At 38.3% G+C, this 26,172-nt stretch overlaps 1 protein-coding gene and 1 pseudogene across 5 annotated transcripts in view; one reads left to right on the top strand and one right to left on the bottom strand.

The window, feature by feature from the left end:
* The window catches only part of NLRC4 (NLR family CARD domain containing 4), a 64,120-nt gene extending 61,737 nt beyond the window's left edge, over positions 1-2,383 (bottom strand). For 4 of the 5 annotated variants that reach the window (XM_037807519.1, XM_037807520.1, XM_037807521.1 and 1 more), the window contains exons 1-2: positions 2,164-2,383; positions 292-404 (exon numbers count right to left, since the gene is read on the bottom strand). The gene's annotated coding sequence lies outside the window, so the exon portion shown is untranslated. The remainder of the gene's footprint in view (positions 1-291; positions 405-2,163) is intronic. The other variant, XM_037807523.1, reaches the window with a different exon arrangement.
* A 14,542-nt stretch (positions 2,384-16,925) lies between these two features.
* Positions 16,926-18,184, top strand: LOC119512119 (annotated as a pseudogene).
* The last annotated feature ends 7,988 nt before the right edge of the window (positions 18,185-26,172 follow it).

Here is a 26,172-nt window from a genome sequence, read left to right as displayed (position 1 = left end):
AAATAAGAACATTAAAAGGAGGAAGACGATAGGGGAAGGAACCAAGAAGTTCCCTATATTCACATGTAAGTAGAATAAACTGGCCCCACAGACAGCCATCTAGTCACTTTGTTAGCCAAAATAATAAATTAAAATTGCTGCATGGATCATTAGGCAGTAGAATCTCAGCTGATTTGAAGATGCTAAAAATTTACATTCTCCCTATCCACAGAGAGAAAATCTGTGACCAGAAGAGGTAACCAAATCAGAGCCAATTAACTAGTTAGCAGTTGCTTTCAAGAATAAAATCACCTCATAAACTGGAGCTCGTGTGGCCCACTCTCAGTTACTCATCGGCAGAAAGGTCAGGACTGTGGCCATCTTGGGTCCTGGATCGTGGTCATGGCTCTGTCCCCGACAGCCAGCTGTTCAGTGAATAATTGAATAGAGTAAATGGCCTTTTCCTATATTTGCACTTAGAAAACAATATTTAGAATGGATTCTAAACAAAGGGAATTTTCTTAAACATGGTTACTTGAGCTCCTCAGAGAACTGATGTTCCTGGGGGCCTATGTAACCTCATCTATGGAGTCATCTTACAGCTTAGGGGTGAAAAATGGGGAAGGTTATAATTGAGAGCAGAGAGGCAGCTCATAGAAGCAGAAAACATATGTGGGTTTTGACACTGCAGACCTGAACTCAAATCCTCACTCTGCAGCTAATTAGATGAATGATCCTGGACAAGTTATTTAACCTTTCTGAGTCTTGCTTCCTTTATCTGGAGCACTGACAAGAATAATACCTACTTCTTAGGAATGTTGTGAAGATTAAATGTGAAGGCAGACATTATCAGTGGGTGTTTAGTTGTCTTCCTTTCTAGTAAAAAGGCTCTAGAATAGAAGGTGCTTAAATCTCCAGTAGACACCAGTAATCTCACATATTATTAATAACAGTAGTATTATAGAAGTGTGCTGAGGTGGCAAAAGCACTAAACTAAGTGACAGAAAACCCGAATTCTATGCTAGTTCTGTAAATAATTACCTGTGTGAACTTGCTAAGTCATTTAACTTCTCAGCCACATTTTCCACCTCTCTAAACCAGGTTTGAAAAGATTAACTAACATAAGGCATGTAAAAATCCTGTTGCACCATAGACACACTGAAAACAGTGGTTTCCTTCCCTTCGGTCTCCGGACATCAGGTTCCTCATTTGTAATTCGGGGGGTTGAATGGACTAAGTAGTCTTCCCAGTTCCTTCCAGCTCTGACCTTCTGTGATTCTACCAGTTTTAGCAACAAGAATGAGTTTCCTTTCTGTAAAGCCAAAAAGGATTTTCAAAGTATTTTCCCTCACTTTGTCTCACAGTAAACACAAATGCATCCCTCTGACCTAAGGTCTGTTTAAACGTTAAATGAGAGGAACCTGATGAAGCCATGGCAAACCAGGCTAACCACCCCTAGAGGTTTCCCTGCAGTAAATCCAGTCAGCCCCACAAATACACATTCTTCAGTGTTCAGGCTTTTATACCAACCAGAGACAAATAAGCATTAAATGAATTTAAGCCAAAATTTTAATATCTGGCTCCAAGATCCACTTAAACATCATTCTCTCTCTGCACAGTACCTGGCTAAGCAATCTAGTTTCCCTCTTCTCGGAGGAGCAAAGACAGTTTTTAAAAAAGGTGTTGTTTAAATTGCTTTCCATTTCACAGTGAGGCTTGGTGTTCCTGTAAATATGAGTTTTCTCTATTCTGTATCAGGGGAGTGTAAGAGAAGGGGAAACACTGACCAGTTGTTATTTTTTTTTTCAGAGCATAGTAAGAGTGGTTTGAATGCAAGTACCACCAGTTCAGAAAGAGAAGGTGACTGTTGGCAGAATTAGCATGGGGGAAAAAGTGGGATTTGAGGTGTAAAGATGCAAGACCTAGAAATTCACCTCATCAAAGGAATTATTCATTTGTGTCCTGTTTATTCACAACATATGAATACGATTGCTGTTCATTTATTCACTCCAAAGTTTAAAATGAAACAAAATGCTTTGAACATTTGATATGTATTAATTTTTATGATTAACTACACACACACACACACACACACACACACACACACACACACAGAAAAAGAAATGAAATGAACCAGTTTGGTTAGTTAAAGCATATTGCTACCACAGTCAAGGTCATGCTTACCATCTGCTTCTTGAATCCCAGAACACTTCAAGCAAATGTGTCCTCTCGGTCACCAGGGTCTGGGCATGGTTGGCACAGAGCAAATGAATCAATATATCAGTTCACTCCACTGATGACGCACTGGGGCATCCTTCTGAACACAAAGAGCTACAGGCTCACACTGGAACACACACATTCAACATTTGTTGTCACAAACTCCAGGAAGCCAACTGAAACTCAGCACTGGGATTTCCCTGAACTTCTCTCGCGAATTACATTCTTTTGCAATCTTTCCTCTGTTTGCACATACTACCAGGGACTAGTATTATGTAACTTCTTATTTCAAAAAGAGCATTATGAAGAAATCAAACAGGACCTAAAAAAAATGAAAGAACATACTGTGTTCATGGATTGGAAGATTATAGTTAAGATGTCAATTTTACCTAGAATGATTTATAGATTCAATGCAATACCAATTAAAATCCCAACAACTGACTTTGCAGAAATAGAAAAACCAATAACCAAATTTATTTGGAAGGGCAGGGTTACCCAGAGAAACTTTGGGTATCTGCGTGACACCTGAAATTCAGAGCTAGAACTTGGCAGCTATGAATGACAGTATTACCTCATACAGCAACTGTTAGAAAAGCTGAAAAGGGTTCAGACCTCAATTACAGATATGAATGAAGCAGATCTTGTTAGGTCTAAGGCAAATCAGACCAAAGGGTAAAGGGAGATATTGACTGTGTGCTAAAACTTCAACTTCTGTGTGAGACCAAGGGAAGAGATGTTTATTTGGTGCAGTACCTATATCTTTTGTAGCACACTAAATAATTTAACTTGTACATTGAGTTTATTCAAACACCATAATTACATAGCTGTGAATAGGAAGTGAGACTGGTTTGTACAGGTTAGTGTGAAATCCTGATACATCCCAAAGTAATTTGGGCAGAGAATGAAGATATATTTGCAGGGAACCCTGGGGAACTGGGGAAGAATGCAGAAATGTTGGACTTCCCCATCTGGTGTTCTTGCAAACATTGAGGACTGACAGTTTGGTAGGATGTCATTGATCTTGGGGTGTGCCCTTGTGAAGCTTGTTGCTGCAAAGGAGAGGCTGGAACTACTTCTAATTGTGCTTAAGAGGCTCCCCCAGAGAAACTCTTTGTTGCTCAGCTGTGGCCCTGTCTCTCTGGCTAGGCCAACTTGAGGGGTGGGATCGGGCGCCCGGGGGAGTGAATCTCCCTGGCGGCGTGGAGTGCGACTCCCGGGGCGGGGTGTGGGCCTGGCGTCGTGGGGCGGGGGGCGTCTTCTTGGCCGGGGGGAGGGGGGGGGGTGGGACGTGGAGGGGGGTGAGGTGGGCTTCAGTGGCGGAGAGATTCCGGGGGGGGCCGGGGGGGTCGCTCTGGTGGGCACTCTTGTGCGCGCTTTGGATGGCCCTTTTTGGGTTCTGGAGGGTTGGGGTGGCTGGTGGTGGATGCCTGGGGCTGTCAGGCTGCGGCCCGGAGCCCGTGAATCTCGAAGACAGTTGTGTGAAGGTGTGGCTTATGGGGGGTGACGGTGGGATTGGGGGGGGCCGTGGGGACCGCGCTCCGCTTTGTCTGGTTTGTGGATGGATGGGTGGAGGAGGGGGTGCCCAGTGTTCTTTTTTGCTTCGGTTGCTCTTTTTCACTCTAGTTGTTATTCTTGTTGTTTTTGTGTGTGTGCTGGTGGGGGTGCCGGGGATTGATTTGGGTGGTGGGTGTGCCGCTGTGTGGTGGTGCTGTGGACGGTCGAGAGTGCGGTTTGTTTTGTGTGGCTGCGTGGTGTGTGAGTGTGTCTCAATGGAATGAAGATTAAAAAAGAAAAAAAAAAAGGAAAAAAAAGGGGAAAAAAAAAAAAAAAAAAAAAAAGAGTCTCCCCCAGAGAAACTCTTTGTTGCTCAGATGTGGCCCTCTCTCTCTAAGCCTGTGCCACAGGTGAACTCATTGCCCTCCCCACTGTGTGGGACTTGACTCCCAGGGGTATAAATCTGGCTACGTGGGACATTACTCCTGGGAGTGAACCTGGACATAGCATTGTGGCACTGAGAAAATCTTGACTGAAAGGGGGAAGTGAAATGAAACAAAACATAGTTTCAGTGGCTGAGAGATTTCAAATGGAGTTGAGAGGTCACTCTGGAGGGCATTCTTATGTGCTATACAGATATTCTATTTTAGTTTTTAGAGTATTGGAATAGCTAGAAGGAAATACTTGAAACTGTCAAATTGCAATGCAGTAGCCTTGATTCTTGAAGATGATTGTATAACTATGTAGCTTACATGGTGTGACCATATGATTGTAAAAACCTTGTGGCTCACATTCCCTTTGTCCAGTGTATGGACAGATGAGTAGAAAAACAGGGACATAACTAAATGAAAAACAGGGTGGGATGGGGGGTGGAATGTTTTGGGTGTTCTTTTTTACTTTTATTTTTATTATTATTTTTTGGAGTAAGAAAAATGTTCAAAAGTTGATTCTGGTGATGACTGCACAACTATATGATGGTACCATGAATAGTTGATTGTACACTGTGGATGGTTGTAGGGTATGTGAATATATCTCAATAAAACTGTTGTTTTTTTTTAAAGAGCATTATGACATTAACATGTGTGGCACAAAGGCATATCTACATTTCCTCTAAATAAATTTCAACATTCTGGGTTTTTTTAGGAGTGACAGCAGTGTTTCCCAAATTTTTAGTGAGGCTTCTCTGGAGTGAGATAAAGAGTTGTGCTTATCAGCTGGCTTTTAAAACTTTAATGAGACATATATGTAAATGTATGTACATAGAGAAAAATTGCGAAGATACGGTGCTTGTATTTTGCTTATTCTTGGGGGGTTAAATTATGGGTAATTTTAAGTTTTCTTCTTTTGCTTATCTGTATATTCCAATTTTCTATAACAAACATCCATTACTTTTATAATAACAAATGATGGACTATTGGATAAAGAGAAAATGTAGAAATGTAGATATGTCATGGCAAAATGAGAAAAATTATGTCCACTATTATTCAAGTTCATCCTCCGTGCTGCCTCACCAGTTCCTCCCTTTGTACATGGATTTGCAGACATACATTTTCAGTACATTTAGAATAGAAAATTAACTAGAAATTTCTGGATTCTGAATAGGTTGCAAGAACTCTATCCCTTGTTCCCTGCTCTTCCTCCCAGACTATCCTAATGCCTTATTACCCTGAGAGTGTGGCACAGTGGAAATGCCAAGGGCATTACAAAGTAATTGCAACACACTAATCAAACACAATAATAACACAGTAATCAAAACACACTAGACAATTTATAACACACATCAAATTTACTTACCCAGTTTCCTACTTCCATCCCTGTACCACTTTTATTCATATAATCATAAATTTGAGAGAGACCTTAGAGCTAATTCACCTTCCCACATGAAGCAAATATTAACCTAAAGAACTGATGCCAATCAATTGTTAAAGCAATACTTAATGCACTGCTCTCTCTGTAGGTATTATATGAAGCAGAGTTCTTGGGTGCAAACAACAGAACCCCTTCCAGAGAGTTTACAAAGAAAAGAAATTTATCAAAGATATCAGATAGCTCACAAAATTTTCAGGAAGTTCCAGACAAAGAGATCTGGAGTCACTACAGCAATAATTAGGTCCAAATTATACTATTAGATTGCTCATTTGGAAACCTACTGTCACCATTATTGGGCACAGGCTCTTTAAGACACTATAGCCTGAGCAACTGTGCCACTGCACCCAAGAGCTGGTTGTCCCTCTTCCACCCTAAACAACATGAATTCTACATTGGCACCATCTTGGTTACAAATTGCGTTTCATGCTGGCTTCCACCTGGCAGAACCCTGGGAATGTTGGCATGCTGACTTCAAGGAAGAGGTTTCTGGCTTCTACCTTGGGGATGTGGGTATCATAATTTTGGAAATTCCCAAATATTTAAACAAAAATTTAGGGGAAATAGCAACTAAAAGAATAAAATATCTAGAAATAAATTTAAGCAAGGTGTAAAAGACTTGTACATGGAAAACTACAAATCATTAATGAAAGAAACCAAAGAAGACCTAAATAAGTGGAAAGATATTCTGTGTTCATGGACTAGAAGACTAAATATTGTTAAGATGTCAATTCTATACAAAATGTTTTATAGAGTCAACAAGATCCCAATTTAAAATTCCAACAGACTTCCTTGCAGAAATGGAAATACCAGTCATCAAATTCATGTAGAAGGCTAGGGACACTGAATAGCGAAAACCCTCTTTGAAAAGAAGACCAACAATGGAGGACTCATACTCCCCGATTTTCAAACTTATCACAAAGCGAAAGTAATCAAACAGCATAGTTCAGTGAAAACAGTGTAGCTGCACAAGAACAGACATATTGATCAATGGAATAGGATTGAGAACACAGAAATAAACCCTTACAACTATGGCCAATTGATATTTGACAAAAAGTCCAAGTCCACTCAGTTGGGAAACAACAATCTTTTCAACAAATGGGAAAACTAGATATCCACATGCAGAAGAATGAAGTTATACACCTACCTCATACCATATACAAAAATTAACTCAAAATGGATAAAAGAACTAAATATAAGAACTAAAATATAAAACTCACAGAAGAGAACATAGGGAAGCATCTTCAGGATTTTGTATCAGGCAATGGTTTCTTAGACTTTACACCAAAAGCTTAAGTAGCAAAAGAAGTTAACAAAATGTATTTGAAAACACTAGACATTTGCATCCTCTTTGACCCCAGTTATTCTTCCTTAAATAAACTTTCCTAAGGAAATATTTGGGAATATGTACAAAGGTCCAGCTACATGGTTTTTCATCAGTGTTGTTGATAATTATGAAAATCTGGAAAGAAACCAAATGTCTAAAAGTAAGGAGTTGGTTTTAGTAAATTATGATATATCCATTAAATGAAAAAAGGGCAGTATTAAAAATGTAGAAAAATATATGGTGAAACTGGACAATGTTAGTGTTATAAAACAGTATATATGAAATAATATTTTGATATGAAATGTGTAAGTATTCTTAGAAAACATATTAGAAGGATTTAAACCAAGATATTAGCAGTGGTTACCTCAATGGTAATATAGTAGGGTGCTTTATCTTTTCTTTGCTCTCCAGGAAGTATTTATTAATTTGAAAATAAGAAAAAAATTATATGAAAAGAAAACCATGGATGTCCTGCTTATGTTTACAATACCTTAAGTGAATATCATAATTAAAGCTGCCTAGTTTAAAGATACTATCCCTCTTAATAAATACTTAAAACCTGAAAATCAGATTAGCAAATTAAATATAGCATTTGTACCACTCCTTGAAAATCAACAACTCCATTATTTAAAGAACTAAAATAGGACATAGATTCCTGAAACAAGATTCCAGAACAAGAATCATAGTCTGAAAATATCCTTAGCTCCAAAGTCTGTACAGTTAGAAATGGATGTCTAAAATCCTGAAATCCAAAGAGAAAAAGAATGGGAAAAAGAAACAGACACAGCTGGACAAGCTCTGCTAAATCCACAGGGACCGTGCACTTGGTGAAACCTGGAGTCTGCGTTCTGAAATGACTGAGAGGGCCTGCTGAATATCTGGCAGCCACAGTGTAGTGTGGGGAAACTGTGGGTTGGCGTTTGGAGTCAGACTACTTCTGTTTTAAAAACCCAAAAGCAGCTGTGAATATGGCAGCAAGAACTGTACAGTGAAGCATGGCAAGAAAGGCATCTCTACAACTTGTGAGTACGCCTTAATATCTGGTGTGGATGATAAACTTTCGTGCACCCGCTGCTAATTGTCTCAGAGTGGGGTAGGCAGAGGTTAGCCAAAAGGGGAAAAAACCATGCCCCTTACAGACATCTTCCCAGCAGGCTGGGAGTGCTCCTGCCCGGCACCAGTGCCACAGCCAAGAGCCACAGCCGAGAGCCACACCAAAAAACCCAGTGCAACGGGAAGTGTTTCCAGCAACATGCGCACATGCCACAATATCATGTGTGGACAATAGCCTTTCGCACACTCACAGCTAATTGTCCCAGAGCTAGGAAGGCAGAGCTGTGCAATAAGGGAAATTAACATCCCCCATACAGCCATCTTTTCAGCAGGCTGGGAACGCCCCTACATGGCCCAGCAGCCCAGAACTTCCCTTGAGGGACTGTGTGCACTTGTGACATAGCACAGCCTTCCCTCAGCAGAGGCCCTACGAGGGCATGGCTTGAAAGAGGGACCCATCAGAAATCCCAGGGACCATTCGCCAAAACAAGGACTTGTGGATCAGTGGCAGAGACAATCTGTGGTGAGACTGAACTGAAGGTTTAGACCCTTGCAACAGCCTTAAATCTCCAGGAACACTTGGGAGGATGATTACTAAAGCCACCCTCCTCACTAACCACTGAGACACAGGCCCCACATTCAGAGTGGACAGCACCAAAAACACACACAAACTTGGTGCACCAGTTGGACCCCCACAAGAATCAGACCCCACACACTACAAAGACAAAGTTGGGGAGAACTGGCTTGAGGGGAATAGATGGGGCGCAGACGCCCCCTGCTGGTTAGTTAGAGAAAGTGTATGCCACCAAGCTGTAGATTTGACAAATCAGAGATTAGTCTTTGAATTAGCCTACATATCCTAAAAGAACCCTATTAAGTTAAGCAAATGCCAAGAGGCCAAAAGCAACAGAAAATTTTAAAGCATATGAAAAAAACAGATGATATGGATAACCCAAACCCAAACACCCAAATCAAAAGATCAGAAAGATGCAGTACTTGGGCAATTAATCAAAGAACTAAAGACAAACAACAAGATCATAGCACAGGATATAAAGGACATGAAGAAGATCCTAGAAGAGCATAAAGAAGAAATTGCAAGAGTAAATAAAAAAATAGATGATCTTATGGAAATAAAAGAAACTGTCAACCAAATTAAAAAGATTCTGGATACTCATAGTACAAGACTAGAGGAAGCTGAACAATGAATCAGCAACCTGGAGGATGAAAAATGGAAAATGAAAGAACATAGGAAAGAATGGGGAAAAAAATCAAAAAAATCAAAATGGATCTCAGGGATGATAGATAATGTAAAACGTCCAAATATAAGACTCATTGGTGTTCCAGAAGGAGAAGAGAACGGTAAAGGTCTAGGAAAAGTATTCAAAGAAATTGTTGGGGAAAACTTCCCAAACCTTCTACACAACATAAATACACAAATCATAAATGCCCAGTAAACTCCAAATAGAATAAATCCAAATAAACCAACTCTGAGACATATTATGATCAGATTGTCAAATATTGAAGAGAAGGAGCAAGTTCTGAAAGCAGCAAGAGAAAATCAATTCACCATATACAATAAAAAGAGCATAAGACTAAGTAGTGACTACTCAGCGGCCACCATGCAGATGAGAAGGCAGTGGCATGACATATTTAAAGTTCTGAGAGAGAAAAATTGCCAACCAAGAATTCTTTATCCAGCAAAGCTCTCCTTCAAATTTGAGAGAAAGCTTAAATTTTTCACAGAGAAACAAATGCTGAGAGATTTCGCTAACAAGAGAACTGCCATACTTGAGATACTAAAAGGAGCCCTACTGACAGAGAAACAAAGAAAGGAGAGAGAGGTATGGAGAAAGGTTCAGTACTAAAGAGATGCAGTATTGGTTCATTAAAGCACAATAAGTGAGAGGGGGTAAAAATATATCTGACAAACATAAACCAAAAGATACGATGGCTGATTCAGTAAATGCCTTCACAGTAATAATGTTGAATGTAAATGGATTAAACTCCCCAATTAAAAGATATAGATTGGCAGAATGGATAAAAAAAAAAAAAATCCGCCATCAACATGTTGCATACAAGAGACTCATCTTAGACACAGAGACACAAAGAAATTGAAAGTGAAATGATGGAACAAAATAATTCATGCAAGTTATAGCCAAAAGAAAGCAGCAGTAGCAATATTAATCTCAGATAAAATAGACTTTAAATGCAAGGATGTTATGAGAGACAAGGAAGACCACTACATAGTAATAAAAGGGGCAATTCCACAAGAAGAAATAATCATAAATGTTTATGCACCCAATCAAGGTACCACAAAATACATGAGACAAACACTGGCAAAACTAAAGGAAGCAATTGATGTTTCCACAATAACTGGGAGATTTCAACACATCACTCTCTCCTATAGAAAGATCAGTCAAACAGAAGACCAATAAGGAAATTGAAAACCTAAAGTATCTGATAAATGAATTTGATTTAACAGACATATATAGAACATTACATCCCAAATCACCAGTTTACACGTACTTTTCTAGTGCCCACAGAACTTTCTACAGAATAGACCATATGCTGGGCTATAAAACAAGCCTCAATAAATTAAAAAAAAATGAAATTATTCAAAGCACATTCTCTGACCACAATGGAATACAATTAGAAGTCAATAACCATCAGAGACTTAGAAAATTCACAAATATCTGGAGGTTAAACAACACACTCCTAAACAATCAGTGGGTTAAAGAATAAATAGCAAGAGAAATTGCTAAATATATAGAAATGAATGAAAATGAGAACACAACATATCAAAACCTATGGGATGCAGCAAAAGTGGTAGTGAGGGGGAAGTTTATAGCACTAAACACATACATCAAAAAGGAAGAAAGAGCTAAAATCAAAGAACTAATGGATCAACTGAAGAAGCTAGAAAATGAACAGCAAAGTAATCCTAAACAAAGTAGAAGAAAAGAAACAACAAGGATTAAAGCAGAAATAAATGACATAGAGGAAAAAAAAAAACAATAAGAGAATAAATAACACCAAAAGTTGGTTCTTTGAGAAGATCAACAAGATTGACAAGCCCCTAGCTAGACTGACAAAAGAGAGAAGACCCATATAAACAAAATAATGAATGAGAAAGGTGAGAAAGGTGACATTACTGAGGATCCTGGAGAAATTTTAAAAATTTTAAGAGGATACTATGAATAACTGTATGCCAACAAACTGGGTAATGTAGAGGAAATGGACAATTTCCTGAAAACATATGGACAACCTAGACTGACCAGAGAAGAAATAAAAGACCTCAACCAACCAGTCACAAGCAAAGAGATCCAATCGGTCATCAACAAACTTCCCACAAATAAATGCCCAGGGTCTTATGGCTTCACAGGGGAACTCTACCAAACTTTCCAAAAAGAACTGACACCAATCTTACTTAAACTCTTTCAAAACATTGAAGAAAATGGAACACTATCTAACACATTTTATGAAGTTAACATCAATCTAATACCAAAACCAGGCAAAGATGCCACAAAAAAAGGAAAACCACAGGCCAATCTCCCTAATGAATACAGATACAAAAATTCTCAACAAAATACTTGCAAATCGAATCCAAAGACATATTAAAAAAATCATACACCATGACCAAGTGGGGTTCATTCCAGGCATGCAAGGATGGTTCGACATAAGAAAATCAATCAATGGATTACAACGCATTAACAAATCAAAGAGAAAAATCAAATGATCATCTCAATAGATGGTGAAAAAGCATTCAACAAAATCCAACATCCCTTTTTGGTAAAGCACTTCAAAAAGTAGGAATTGAAGGAAACTTCCTCAGTATGATAAAGAGCATATATAAAAAACACACAGCCAGCATAGAACTCAATGACAAGAGACTGAAAGCCTTCCCTCTAAGATCAGGAATGAGACAAGGATGCCTGCTTTCACCACTGTTATTCAACATTGTGCTAGAAGTGCTAGCCAGGGCAATCCATCAAGACAAAGAAATAAAAGGCATCCAAATTGGAAAGGAAGAAGTAAAACTGTCATTATTTGCAGATGATATGATCTTATATCCAGAAAACCCTGAGAAATCAATGATACAGCTACTGGAGCTAATAAACAAATTTAGCAAAGTAGCAGGATACGAGATTAATGCACATAAGTCAGTAATGTTTCTATATGCTAGAAATGAACAAAGTGAAGAGACACTCAAGAAAAAGATACCATTTTCAATAGCAACTAAAAAAAATCAAGTACCTAGGAATAAACTTAACCAGATGTAAAAGACCCATACATAGAAAACTACATAACTCAATTAAAAGAAATAGGAAACTTAAAAGATGGAAAAATATTCCATGTTCATGGATAGGAAGGCTAAATGTCATTAAGATGTCAATTCTACCCAAAGTCGTCTACAGATTCAATGCAATCCCAAACATACTTCCAACAACCTACCTTGCAGACTTGGAAAAGCTAGTTATCAAATTTATTTGGAAAGGGAAGATGCTTCTAATTGCTAAAAACACTCTAAAAAAGAAAAACAAAGTGGGAGGACTTACACTCCCTGACTCTGAAGTTTATTATAAAGCCACAGTAGTCAAAACAACATGGCACTGGCACAAATATAGATATATTGATCAATGAAATTGAATTTAGAATTTGGAGATAGACCCCCAGATCTATGGCAGACCGATCTTTGATAAGGCCACCAAAGTCATTCTACTGGGACATAACAGTCTTTTCAACAAATGGGGCTGGGAGAGTTGGATATCCATATCCAAAAGAATGAAAGAGGACCCCTACCTCATGCCCCACACAAAAATTAACTCAAAGTGGATCAGAGACCTCAATATAAAAGAAAGTACAATAAAACTCCTAGATATAATGTAGGGAGACATCTTCAAGACCTTGTATTAGGAGGTCAGTTCCTAGACCTTACACCCAAAGCACAAGCAACAAAGGAAAAAACAGATAAATGGGAACTCCTCAAATTTAGAAGTTTCTGTACCTCAAAGGAATTTGTCAAAAAGGTGAAGAGGCAGCCAACTCAATGGGAAAAAATTTTTGTAAACCATGTATCTAACAAAAGACTGATATCTTGCCTATATAAAGAAATCCTACAATTCAATGACAGTAGTACAGATAACCCAATTATAAAATGGGCAAATGGTATAAAGAGACAGTTCTCTGAAGGAGAAATACAAATGGGCAAGAAACACTTTAAAAAATGTTCAGCTTCACTAGCTATTAGGAGATGCAAATTAAGACCACAATGAGATACCATCTCACAGAAATTAGAATGGCTGCCATTAAACAAACAGGAAACTACAAATGCTGGAGAAGATATGGAGAAATTGGGACTCTTATTCATTGTTGGTGGGACTGTATAATGTTTCAGCCACTCTGGAAGACAGTCTGGCAGTTCCTTAGAAAACTAAATATAGCATTACCCTTCGATCCAGCCATTGCACTTCTCGGTATATACCCAGAAGATCTGAAAGTAGTGATGCGAACAGGAATCTGCATGCCAATGTTCATAGCAGCATTATTCACAATTGCCAAGAGATGGAAACAACCCAAATGTTCTTCAGCAGATGAGTGGATAAATAAAATGTGATATATCCACACAATGGAATACCACGCAGCAGTAAGAAGAAACGATGTTGTGAAACCTATGACAATTTGGCTGAACCTTGAAGACATAATGCTGAGTGAAATAAGCCAGGCAAAAAAAGAAAAATACTCTATGCTATCACTAATGTGAACATTGCTGGGGGAGAATGCAGGGGTGTTGTGCTTCCCCACCTCGATGGTTGCTGATGTGCTCACAGACATTGGGGACTGGTGGTTTGATGGGCTGAACCTCAATCATGTTACTGCCAAGGAGAGGCTAGGCCTGCTTATAATCGTGCCTAAGTGTCTCCTCCTGAATGCCTCTTTGTTGCTCAGATGTGGCCCTCTCTCTCTAGCTAAGCCAACTTGGCAGGTGAAATCACTGCCCTCTTCCCTACATGGGATCTGACACCCAGGGGTGTAAATCTCCCTGGCAATGTGGAATATGACTCCAGGGGAGGAATCTAGACCTGGCATCATGGGATGGAGAACAGCTTCTTGACCAAAAGGGGGATGTGAAATGAAATGAAATAAGTTTCAGTGGCTGAGAGATTCCAAAAGGAGCCAAGAGATCACTCTGGTGGGCACTCTTATGCACTGTGTAGGTAACCCTTTTTAAGTTCTGATGACTTGTAACAGCTAGCAGTAAATACCTGGAACTATCAAATTACAACCCAGAACCCTTTAATCTTGAAGATGATTGTATAACAATGTAGCTTATGAGGGGTGACAATGTGATTGGGGAAGCCATGTGGATCACACTTCCCTTTGTCCAGTGTATGGATGGATGAGTAGAAAAACGGGGGCAAAAAGAGAGAAAAAGAAAACAACACCCTGTGTTCTTTTTTACTTTAACAGTTCTTCTTCACTTTAATTTTTATTCTTATTACTTTTGTGTGTGCGGTAATGAAATTGTTCAAGAATTAATTTTGGTAATGGATGCACAACTATATGGTGATACTGTGAACAACTGATTGTACATTTTGTATGACTACATGGTATGTGAATATATCTCAATAAAATCAAATTATTAAAAAAAAAAACAGACAACAACAGGGTGTCCAGAAACTGTGGGATGATTACAAAAGATATTATTTATATTTAAATATATATATATTTAAATATATATATATATATATATATATATATATATATATATATGTATGTATATATGTGATGGTTGGGTTCATGTGTCAACTTGGCTAGGTGGCCTAGCTGTCTGGTCAAGCGGGCACTGGCCTGACGATTCCTGTGAGGCTATTTGAGGCTGGTTGGTTTGTCGGATCATCAGTCAATTGACTGCAGCTGACTGATGACTCATCAAGGGGCGTGCTTCCACAGTGAGAGAATGCAATTGGCTGGATTTGGTCCAGGTGATCAGTTGGAGGCTTATAAGCCAGACGGTTAGAGAACCTTCACTTCTTCTTCAGCTGCTCAGTGAAGCTTTTCCTGGGGAGGTCGTCAAAGTTGCCAGTTCGTTTCTTGAGGAGTTCGTCAAAGTTGCCGGTTCGTTTCCTGAGGAGTTCTTCAAAGTTGCCGGTTCGTTTCCTGAGGAGTTCGTCAAAGTTGTCGGTTCGTTTCCCGAGGAGTTCGTCGGACGTCTTCCTTGGAGTTGACAGCTTGTTGACGGCTCTGCAGAATTTGGACTCGTGCGCTCCCGCAGTTGCGTGAGTCACTTTTACAATTTGATAATAAGAGACATCTCTCATTGATTCTGTTTCCAAGGAGAACCCTAACTAATACAATATATATTTTAGGGATACCAGGAGAAGAAAGACAGGAACAGAATAAATATGTGAAGTAATTAAGGCTGAGAATTTACCAAAGTTAGTGGCAGAATCCAGAACACTGACTCAGGAAGCTCAGAAAACACCAAGTAGGATAAACACCAATATATCTATATGTATGCCTATTGTATTCAAACTGCAGAAAACCAAAGACAAGTAAAACCATGAAAGAAGCCAAAGGAAAAAACACCTTACCTGTAGAGGAACTACAATAAGAAAACATTGGACTTCTCTTCAGAAACCATGCAGGCAAGAGGAGACTGGAGTGAAATATTTAAAGGAAAAAAAAATAAGAAAAATACAACCTAGAATTTTCTACCTTCTTTAAATGCCAAGGGAAAAAAAAAAAAAACTTTCTCAAGCAAGCAAAATTGAGAGAATTTGTTAACAGCAGACTTGCCTTGCAAGAAATGTTAGAGATTCTTCAGAGAGAAGGAAAATAATATAGCTCAGAAAATCTTTTCTACAAGAAAAGGAGGAGTATCAGAGAAGAAATAAAAGGTAAAATAAAAGCTTCTATTTTTCTCATTCCTAAATGATCTAACAGATACTTTTTTGTTCAAAGTAATAATAGCAATGACATTTTGGGTTGATGTAGCATGTGGACAAGGGTAATGAATGGGAGCAATGTTATAAGGGATGGAGGGAGGATTTGGGAATATTCTTCATAAGGTACCTGAAGTACGCATGAAGTAGTATAGTGTTATTTGAAAATGAATTTAGATTAGTTGTTAATGTGTAATGCTAACTCTGGAGCAAACACTAAAAAAATATTTTAAAGCAGTAAAATTTATATACTAAGAGAGAAGAGAAAATGGAATCATATAAAAAGCTCAATTAAAACAAGAGAATGTAGAAAAATGGGGGAAGATTTAAAAACAAATGCAATGAATAGAAAACAGTGACAAACGTGGAAGATATTAATCCAACTCTATCAACAATCACTTTAAATGTGAAATGTCTAAATACACTAATTTAAAGAGACTGTGAGAGTGGATAGAAAAAGAACCAAAAATACATTTTCAATGAGTATTGAATCATGTCCACCACAAAAGGCATGTTTAAGTTCCAACCCGTGGTCCTATGGTGTGAACCCATTTGTAAATAGGACGTTTGAAGAAGTAATCAGTTAAGGTGTGCCCAAACCAAGTGAGGGTGGGTTTGAATCCAATATGACTGAAGTCTTTATAAGCAAAGGAAATTGGACACTAGAGAGGAAGCCATAGGGAGCTGCCAGAATCTGGAAGTCAGTGGGATCTGAAAAAGAAAGGAGAAGACATTGCTTTGTGTCAGAAGAGCCAAGGAACCCTGAAGATCAAAGGCAGCCTGCCCAGAATGCCACAGACTTCATGGAAAAAGCCTTACCTTGTTGACATGTGGATTTTGGATCTCTCCTACCCTCAAAACCATGAGCCAATAAATTCCCATTGTTTAAGCCAACCCATTGCATGGTATTTGTTTTAGCAGCTGGAAAAGTAAAACAGTTGTCTGCAAGTAACTAACTATAAATGTAAAAACACAGCAAGATTAAAAGTAAAGGGATGGAGCTGTATTTCACAATGGGTTTGCCACCAGAACACAGGTGTCATGAAAAACCATTGCTGATTCTTAAGCCAAAATGGGAAAGGAAAAGACTCATATCAACATTGTCATTATCAGACATGTAGATTCGAGCAAAATCCACCATTTGACTGGCCACCTGATCTACAAATGTGGTGGAATTGACAAAAGAACCATCAAAAAATTTGAGAAGGAGGCTGCTGAGATGGGAAAGGGGTCTTTCAAGTATTCCTGAGTCTTGGATAAACTGAAAGCTGAACATGAGCATGGTATCACCATTGATATCTCCCTGTGGAAATTTGAGAACAGAAAGTACTATATGACCATCATTGATGCCCCAGGACACAGAGACTTTATTAAAAACATGATTACAGGCACATCTTAGGCTGACTGTGCTGTCCTGATTGTTGCTGCTGGTGTTGGTGAATTTGAAGCTGGTATCTCCAAGAATGGGCAGACCCGTGAGCATGCCCTTCTGGCTTACACACTGGGTGTGAAACAACTAATTGTTGCTGTTGACAAAATGGATTCCACTGAGCCACCCTACAGCCAGAAGAGATATGAGGAAATTGTTAAGGAAGTCAGCACCTACATTAAGAAAATTGGCTACAACCCTGACACAGTAGCATTTGTGCCAATTTCTGGTTGGAATGGTGACAACATGCTGGAGCCAAGTGCTAACATGCCTTGATTCAAGGGATAGAAAGTCACTCATAAGGATAGCAATGCCAGTGGAACCATGCTGCTTGAAGCTCTGGGTTGCATCCTGCCACCCACTTGTCCAACTGACAAACCCTTGTGTCTGCCTCTTCAGGATGTCTACAAAATTGGTGGTATTGGAACTGTCCCTGTGGGCTGAGTGAAGACTGGTATTCTCAAACTGGGCATGTTGGTCACCTTTGCTCCAGTCAACATTACAACTGAAGTAAAGCCTGTTGAGATGCACCATGAAGCTCTGAGTGAAGCTCTTCCTGGGGACAGTGTGGGCTTCAGTGTCAAGAACGTGTCTGTAAAGGATGTGCATCATGGCAATGTGGCTGGTGACAGCAAAAATGATCCACCAACGGAAGCAGCTGGCTTCACTACTCAGGTGATTGTCCTGAAACATCCAGGCCAAGTCAGTGCTGGCTATGCACCTGTGCTGGATAGTCACACAGCTCACATTGCTTGCAAGTTTGCTGAGCTGAAGGAGAAGATTGATCAACGTTCTGGTAAGAAGCTGGAAGATGGCCCCAAATTTCTGAAATCTGGTGATGCTGCCATCGTGACATGGTTCCTAAAGGAAACTTAATAAGACTATGTGTGAATTTCTCAGCAGAAACCATGAAAGCAAGAAGAAAGTGGTGTGATATATTTAAAATACTGAAAGAGAAAAACTGCCAACCAAGAATCCTTTATCTGGCAAAACTGTCCTTCAAATATGAGGGAGAGTTTAAAATATTGTCTGACAGACAATGAGAGAGTTTGTGAACAAGATACCTGCTCTACAGGAAATACTAAAGGGAGCACTACAGATAGATAGGAAAAGACAGGAGTGAGAGGTTTGGAAGACAATTTTGGGTGATGGTAGCACAACAATGTAAGTACACTGAACAAAGATAACTGTAAATATGGTTGAAAGAGGAAGGATAGGAGCATGTGGGACACCAGAATAAAAGAGGAAAGATAAAGACTGGGACTGTATAACTCAGTGAAACCTAGTGTTCAACAATTGTGATAAAATGTACAAATATGTTTTTTCTTGAGGGAGAACAAATGAATGTCAACCTTGCAAGGTGTTAAAAATAGGGAGGTATTGGAGGAAAAATACAATCAATGTAAAATAGAGACTATAATTAACAGAAACATTGTATTATGTTTCCTTTAATGTAACAAGGGCAATATACCAAGGCTAAATGCATATAAGAGGGGGGCATAAGGAAGGGGTATGGGACTTTTGGCATTGGTAATGTTGTCTGACTATTATACTTTAGTTTAAGGTTATCTTTCCTTTTGCTGGTTCCTAGCTGTCATGTTTTTTTTCTCTTTCTTTGCTCTTTTTCTTTTACCTATCTTCTCTGACTCTTCCTCCTGCATTATGGAAGAAACAGAGATGTCCTTAAATAGTGGTGAGGGTGGTGGACACATAAATGTGTGACTATACAGGGAACTATCAATTGTCTACTTAGGATGGAATGTATGGGGTGTGAACAAAACCATCTAAAAAAAATGGGTTGATGAAGAAACCTTGAGGGCAATATACTGAGTGAAATAAACCAGACACTTAAGGACAAATATTGCAGGGTCTTACTGACAGGAACTAATTATAATATGTAAACTCATAGACATAAAACGTAAGATACCAGGATATAGAAAGAGGCTAAAGAATGGGGAGCAGTTGCTTATTATGAGCAGAATGTTACTAGGTTGAACTTAAATGTTTGGAAATGAACAGTGGTGATGGTGGCATATTGTGAGAATAATTAACAGTGCTGAATGGTGCATGAATGTGGTAGAAAGGGGCAGCTCAGAGCCATGTATGACACCAGAAGAAATTTGGAGATTAAAAGATGGAAATGTATAAAACAGTGAACCTTGTGGTGGGCAATGTCTGTGATTAACTGTACAAACATTAGAAATCTCTTTCATGAACCAGAACAAATGTATGCACTATAACTAGAAGATAATAATAGAGGGCATATGGGAAAAAAATATATGCCTACTGCAAACTACATACTACAGTTAGTAGTATTTCAATGTTCTTTCATAAACAATAACAAATGTATTATACCAATACTATGAGCCAACAATGGGGGGTGTGTGGTTAGGGGTATGGGAAGATTGGAGTCTCCTTTTTTTGTCTTTATTTCTTTTCTGGAGTAATGAAAATGTTCTAAAAATTGAAAAAAAAATTAGATGTGGTGATGAATGCACAGCTGTATGATGGTACTGGGGGCAACTGGTTGTACACTTTGGATCTTTGGATAATTGTATGGTATATGAACAATCATAATTTTTTTAAATGTGATACTAAAAAAAGTAAAGGGATTAAAAGATTTGGTAATGGATAGTGGTAATTGTAGCACCACATTGTGAATGTAATTAATACCAATGAATTGTACACTTGACAGTAATTAAATGGGAAATTTTATGTTGAATATGTGTTGCCATAAAAAATTTTTAAAAATTTAAAGTAAAGGGATGGTGAAAGATATACTATGCTAATACAAATCAAAAGAAAATAGGAGAAGGTATATTAATTTCAGACAAATCAGACTTCAGAACAGGGAAAACTGGCAGAGATAAAATGGATATTATATAATGATAAAGATGTCAATTCTCCAAGAAGACATAAAAATTCTTATTACATGCCCATCTAACAAGAGAGCACCAACATGTATGAGGCAAAACTGATGGACCTGCAATGAAAAAAAGACAAATACACTACTATAGTTGGAGACTTCAACACTTTTGTATCTGTAATTGACAGATACAGCAGACTGAAAATCAGTAAGGATATAGTTGAACTGAATAGCACCATCAATCAACTGTACCTGATTGCATTTATAGGATAATTCATCCAACAATGGCAGAATACAAATCATATTCAGGCCTACATGGAAAATTCACCAAGATAAACCATATCTTTGGCCATAAAACATACAGTAACATATATTAAGTTAACCTTAACCTTATCTTACAATAAAGTGCCATTAATCAAGACAGTGTGATTTTGGCAAAAGAAGAGAAAAATAAATTACTAGAACAGAATAGAGTACCCAGAAATAGACCCACATAAATATGGTCTACTGATCTTTGACAAAAGAGCAAAAGCAAATCAATGCAGAAAGGATGGCATTTTCAAAAAATGGTGCTGGGAAAAGTTGGACACCCATATGCAAAAACAAATGTGTCTAGACAGCTGCCTTACACCTTTCATAAAAATTAAAAACAGCCTTAGGGGGAAAAACATCCTTAGATGAAAATTTACAATACAACTGTAAATACTCTAAAGATAATATAGAAGAAAATCCAGGTGTTATTAGATTTGGTGACGAGTTTTTAGATTCAATATCAACAGCACAATCCATGAAAGAAAAAAAATCAAATGAATTGGGTTTTATTAAAATGAAAAACTTAAAATAGAAGACATAAAATTTTAAATGACTTCACTGTTATGAGAATGAAGAGACAAGCCATGGATTTGGAGAAAAGATTTTCAATACACATATGTGATAAAAGACTTGTATTCAAAATACACCAAAAAAACTCATAAAACTCAACAGTAAACAAACCAATTTAAAAATGGGCAAAATATCTGAACAGACACCTTGCAAAAGAAGATATATAGATGACAAATAACCATACTTAAGGTGAGGAATGAGTAAAGGAAGACCCCTTTCACCTTCTATTCAATATTGTACTAGAAGTTCTTGACAGAACAATTAGGCAAGAAGAAGAAATAAAAGGCATTCAAATTGAAAAGGAAGATACACACACACACACACACACACACACACACACACAAACACTACAAGGGAATCCACAAGAAAACTATTAGAGCTAACAAATGACTTCAGCATAGCAACAGAGTAAAGGATAAACACAAAAAAACAGTGGTGTTCCTATACACTAGCAATGAACAATGTGAAGAGGAAATTAAGACAACAATTCTATTTACAATAACATCTAAAAAATTGTCAAGGAATAAATTTAACCAAGGATACAAAAGACTTGTATACTGAAAACAACAAAACAGCTGAAAGAAATTGAAGAAGCCTTAAAGAAATGGTAAGACATCCCATGTTCACTGAAGAGAAGAGTTAATATTGTTAATATATCAATATTACCCAAAGCAACATCCAACTTCAATGTAATCTCCATCAAAATTCCAGCAGCCTTTTTTTGCAGAAACAGGAAAACTGAAACTCAAATTCATATGGAACTGCAAGGGGCCCCAAATTCACCAAATAATTTTGGAAAAGAGGACTCATACTTCCTGATTTCTAATTGTATTACAAAACTAAAGTCATAGTGACATCATCAACATGGCAACATAAACAGCTACTGAAAACTTCTCTCCAGAGACTAAATGAAATAAAAAGGACAATTCTGAATTTTTGAAACTCTGAAGGAGGATATAGAATGAATAAGGACCCTGCAGATGCCAAATTGAAGAAAGAGAAGAAATTTCAGGCAGGAATTTTCTATCCCAGAGCAGCTGCTCCTCCCTCCTACCCCTCACTCAGTCTCAGTGTGGGGAAAGACACAGAATCAGCAGATAGGAACCCTCCCACCAGGGACACAGATTTTAAAATCTCTCACAGCAATGAGACATACCCTGACTATGCAAAGACCTGATGGACAGGTGAGGATATTTCAAGGTCCAAGTCAGTGAACATCAAAGTGACTGAGAAAACATGGACAGAGAGTGAATTTCCAAAGAAGGGTCTGAAAACCCTTCCCCTATCCTTGAGGGAAGCAACAACTGGCAGCCATTTCCTTACTTTGGGGATGATTGGAGTACTGGGTCAGTGAGAGAGTACTCTGCCACAGGTGTAGCCCGACATTGAGCCAGGTGGTCAGCAAATTGAAGGCATAGGAATCCTGCAGTTTCAGCTCACCTGTGAAGATGCAACCTGTGCTCAGAGGCAAAGGAGCTTCTGAGGTCTATTAAGTTACTGAACAGCACCATCTGCTGGAGAGTTCAGAAAGTGCAGGGGAAAGGAAAACCTTTAAAAAAGATGCTTCAGACCCTTTATTAGGACCACAGGAGCTGTTCTACACACTCTTTATGGAAACCCAGAATGGTTTTGGCTAAGCAACATGGACAACCCAACTATCAAAGCAGGGCTCTAAAACAAACCCAGGTCTTGCTGACCAGTGGAAAACAGAGCACCACTGGAAACAGATGTATATTACCACACACAGTGAATTTGCTGGGGTACCCAGTGCCCACTTCCCATCCCTGTGGCAGGCCACAGTCGGTGCTTGATTTGGGGAAAAACTGGGAGTGGGGGGACAGAGCCAGTGAGAGAAACAAAGAAATATGGAGATCAAAGAAAACCAACAAGAAAACCCAAGGCAAAAGAGAGAAAACAACCTGCAGACTAAAATCAAGAAAATCAGATTCTAAATAGCAAACAATCACAAGCCTCACCAGGAAACACAAAGATATGGCCCAGTGATAGGAACAAACTAACACCTCAACTGAGATTTGAGTTGAAACAACTAATTAAAGATGTTCAAACAAATCTTCTAAATCAAATCAATGAGTTGAAAGAAAATGTGACAAAAGAGATAAGGATATAAAGACACTGAGTGACCACAGGAAGAATTCATAAGCTTGAAAAAGCAAATGACAGAACATATGGGAATGAAAGGCACAATAGAAAAGATGAAAAATTTAATGGAGACATACAACAGTAGACTTTGAGAGGCAGAAGAAAGGATCAGTGAACTGGAGGACAGGACATCTGACATCCTGCATACAAAGGAACAGATATGGAAAAGAATGGAAAAATATGATCAGGGTCTCAGGGAACTGAGTGACAACATGAAGCACATGAATATATGTGTCATGGGTGTTGCAGAGGAGAAGAGAAGGGAAAGGGGGCAGAAAGAATAATAGAAGAAATAATCAATGAAAATTTCCCAATTCTTATGAAAGACCTAAAATTACAGGTCCAAGAAGCACAGCATACCCTAAACAGAATTGATCCAAGCAGACCTACTACAAGACACTTACTAATCAGGTTGTTAAAGGTCAAAGACAAAGAGAGAATTCTGAAGCAGCAAGAGAAAAGCAATCCATCACATGCAAGGGAAGACCAAATGTGGATTTCTCAGTAGAAACCATGGAGGTGAGATGGCAGTGGTATGATATATTCTAGATACTGAAAGAGAAAAACTGCCAACCAAGAATCCTATATCCAGCAAAACTGTCCTGCAAAAATGAGGGAGAGTTTACAATATTTACTGATAAACAGACACAGGGAGTTCATGAACAGGAGACCTCCTTTACAAGAAATACTAAAGGGATGCTACAGACAGACAGGAAAAGACAGGAGAGAGACATTTGGAGAAGAATGTAGAAATGAAGGTACCAGGAGATAGAAAGCGGGTAAAGATCATGAATTTGATGCTGAAGGAGTACAGAATGTTCAACAGGATTGATTGTATAGATCCAAAAATGGATAGCATAATATTGGGTGATGGTAGCACAATATTGTAAGTACACTGAACAAAGATGACTGTGATTACAGTTGAAAAAGGAAGGTTAGGGGCACATAGGACACCAGAAGGAAAGATAGTAGATAAAGACTGGGACAGTATAACTTAGTGAAACCTAGAGTGGTTAATGATTGTGATTAAATGTCCAAGTATAAGAATGTTTTTACAAGAGAGAGAACAAATGAATGTCAACTTTGCAAGCTGTTAGAAGTGGGATGGTGGTGTGAAAAAGTAAAATCAAAGCAAACTAGAGTCTATAGTTAGCAGTAACTTTCTAATATTCCATAAATTGTAACAAAGCCAATGTACTAAACTAAATGTCTATCAGAGGGGTTATAAAAGAGGGGTGTGGGATTCTTAGCATTGGTGTCATTGTCTGACTTTTTTATTGTATTTTATTTTTTATTTTTTTGCTTTTTAGTTGTCATATTTTCCTGACTTTTTCTTTTTTCTTTTTTCACCTCTTCCTCTTTCTTTGTGGAAGAAATGGAAATGTCCTCATAGAGGCAGTGGTGGTGAATGCATAACTGTTTGATTATACAGGGAAACAGATTGTTTACTTAGGATGGAATGTATGGTGTGTGAATAAAACCATCTAAAAATAAATAGTGGGATATAAGGGCTGGAGAAAATGTAGAAAAAGTGATTTATCTAATTACTGTTGGTTGGGAAGTAGAATAGTGGAGCCCAAATGGAGGGCAGTGTGGTGGTTCCATGGGAAGCTAACCATGGGGTTGCCATATGATCCTGCCACCCTGTTATTGGGTATATACTTGGAAGAACTGAGAACAGGGACATGAGTGGACATTTGCAAAGTGGGGTTTATGGTTGCAGTATTCACAATTCATACTGGGTGGAGGTGGCTTAATGGAACATTGACTGATGAATGGAATGGCAAACTGTGGTGTATACATACAATGGAATATTGAACTGCTATAAAAAGGAATGAAGTTGTGAAGTGAATGAACATTGAGGACAGTAGGTTGAGTGAAATAAACCAGAAATGAAAAGACAAATATCATAATGCCTCACTAATATGGACTAACTATAATGAGCAAACTCTGAGAATTAATCTGAGAGCATAGGTTATCAGCAAAAAGGCTTATTTTAAAAGTTCCTAGATTGTAAGCTCTTACAACAATTACATCTATTCCTTAGTTGTAATGGCTATTTCTAAATTCTGAAATGCTGAATTTGTGTATAACCTGGTTGGTCCTTGGAACTTTGGGTATCTGTGTGACACCTGAGACTCAGAGCCAGAGTCTGGCAGCTATGAATGTCAGCATTACCCCATAGAGAAAATATTAAGGAGGCTGAAAAAGAGATCAGAATTCAATTATAGATATGAACAAAATGCACTTTGTTAGGACTAAGGTAAATCAGACTAAAGGGTAAAGGACAATATTAATGTTGTTTTAAAGCTTCAACTTCTTTGTAAGACCAAAGGAAGAGATGTTTATTAGGTGCAAAACCTATATTTTTTGTAACATACTATATAATTTAACTTGTATGGTCAGTTTATTCAAACACCATAATAAGTACATGGAACTTTGAATAGGGAGTGAAATCTGGTTGGTTTGTATAGGTTAGTGTGAGGCCCCAATATATTCCAGAGTAACTTGGGCAGAAAATAAAAATATTTGCAAAGCCCCTTTAAGGGACTGGGGGAAAATGGAAATATTAAACTTCCCCATCTGGGGAATTAATGATATTCCCACAAGCATTGGGGATTACAATTTTAGAAGGCCAAGTCCTCGATCTTCGGGCCTGCCCTTATGAAGTTTGTTACCACAAAGGAAAGGCTAAACCTTAAAATTGTGCTTAAGAGTCACCCCCAGAGAAATTCTTTATTGCTTAGATGTGGCCTCTCTAAGCCAACTCTGCAGGTAACCTCACTGCCCTCCCCTCCTACATGGGACATGGCTCCCAGGAGTGTAAATCTCCCTGGCTATGTGAGACATGACTCATGGGCATGAGCTTGATTCTGATATTGGGGGATTGAGAAAGCCTTCTTGGACCAAAAGCAGGAAGAAAAATGAAACAAAATAGAGTTTCAGTGGCTGATAA

Source organism: Choloepus didactylus, chromosome 17, assembly GCF_015220235.1.
Source record: "Choloepus didactylus isolate mChoDid1 chromosome 17, mChoDid1.pri, whole genome shotgun sequence".
NCBI classification, from domain to species: Eukaryota; Metazoa; Chordata; class Mammalia; order Pilosa; family Megalonychidae; genus Choloepus; species Choloepus didactylus.
Note: the sequence above shows the minus strand (reverse complement) of the source record. Positions and strands in the feature narration are given on the sequence as shown.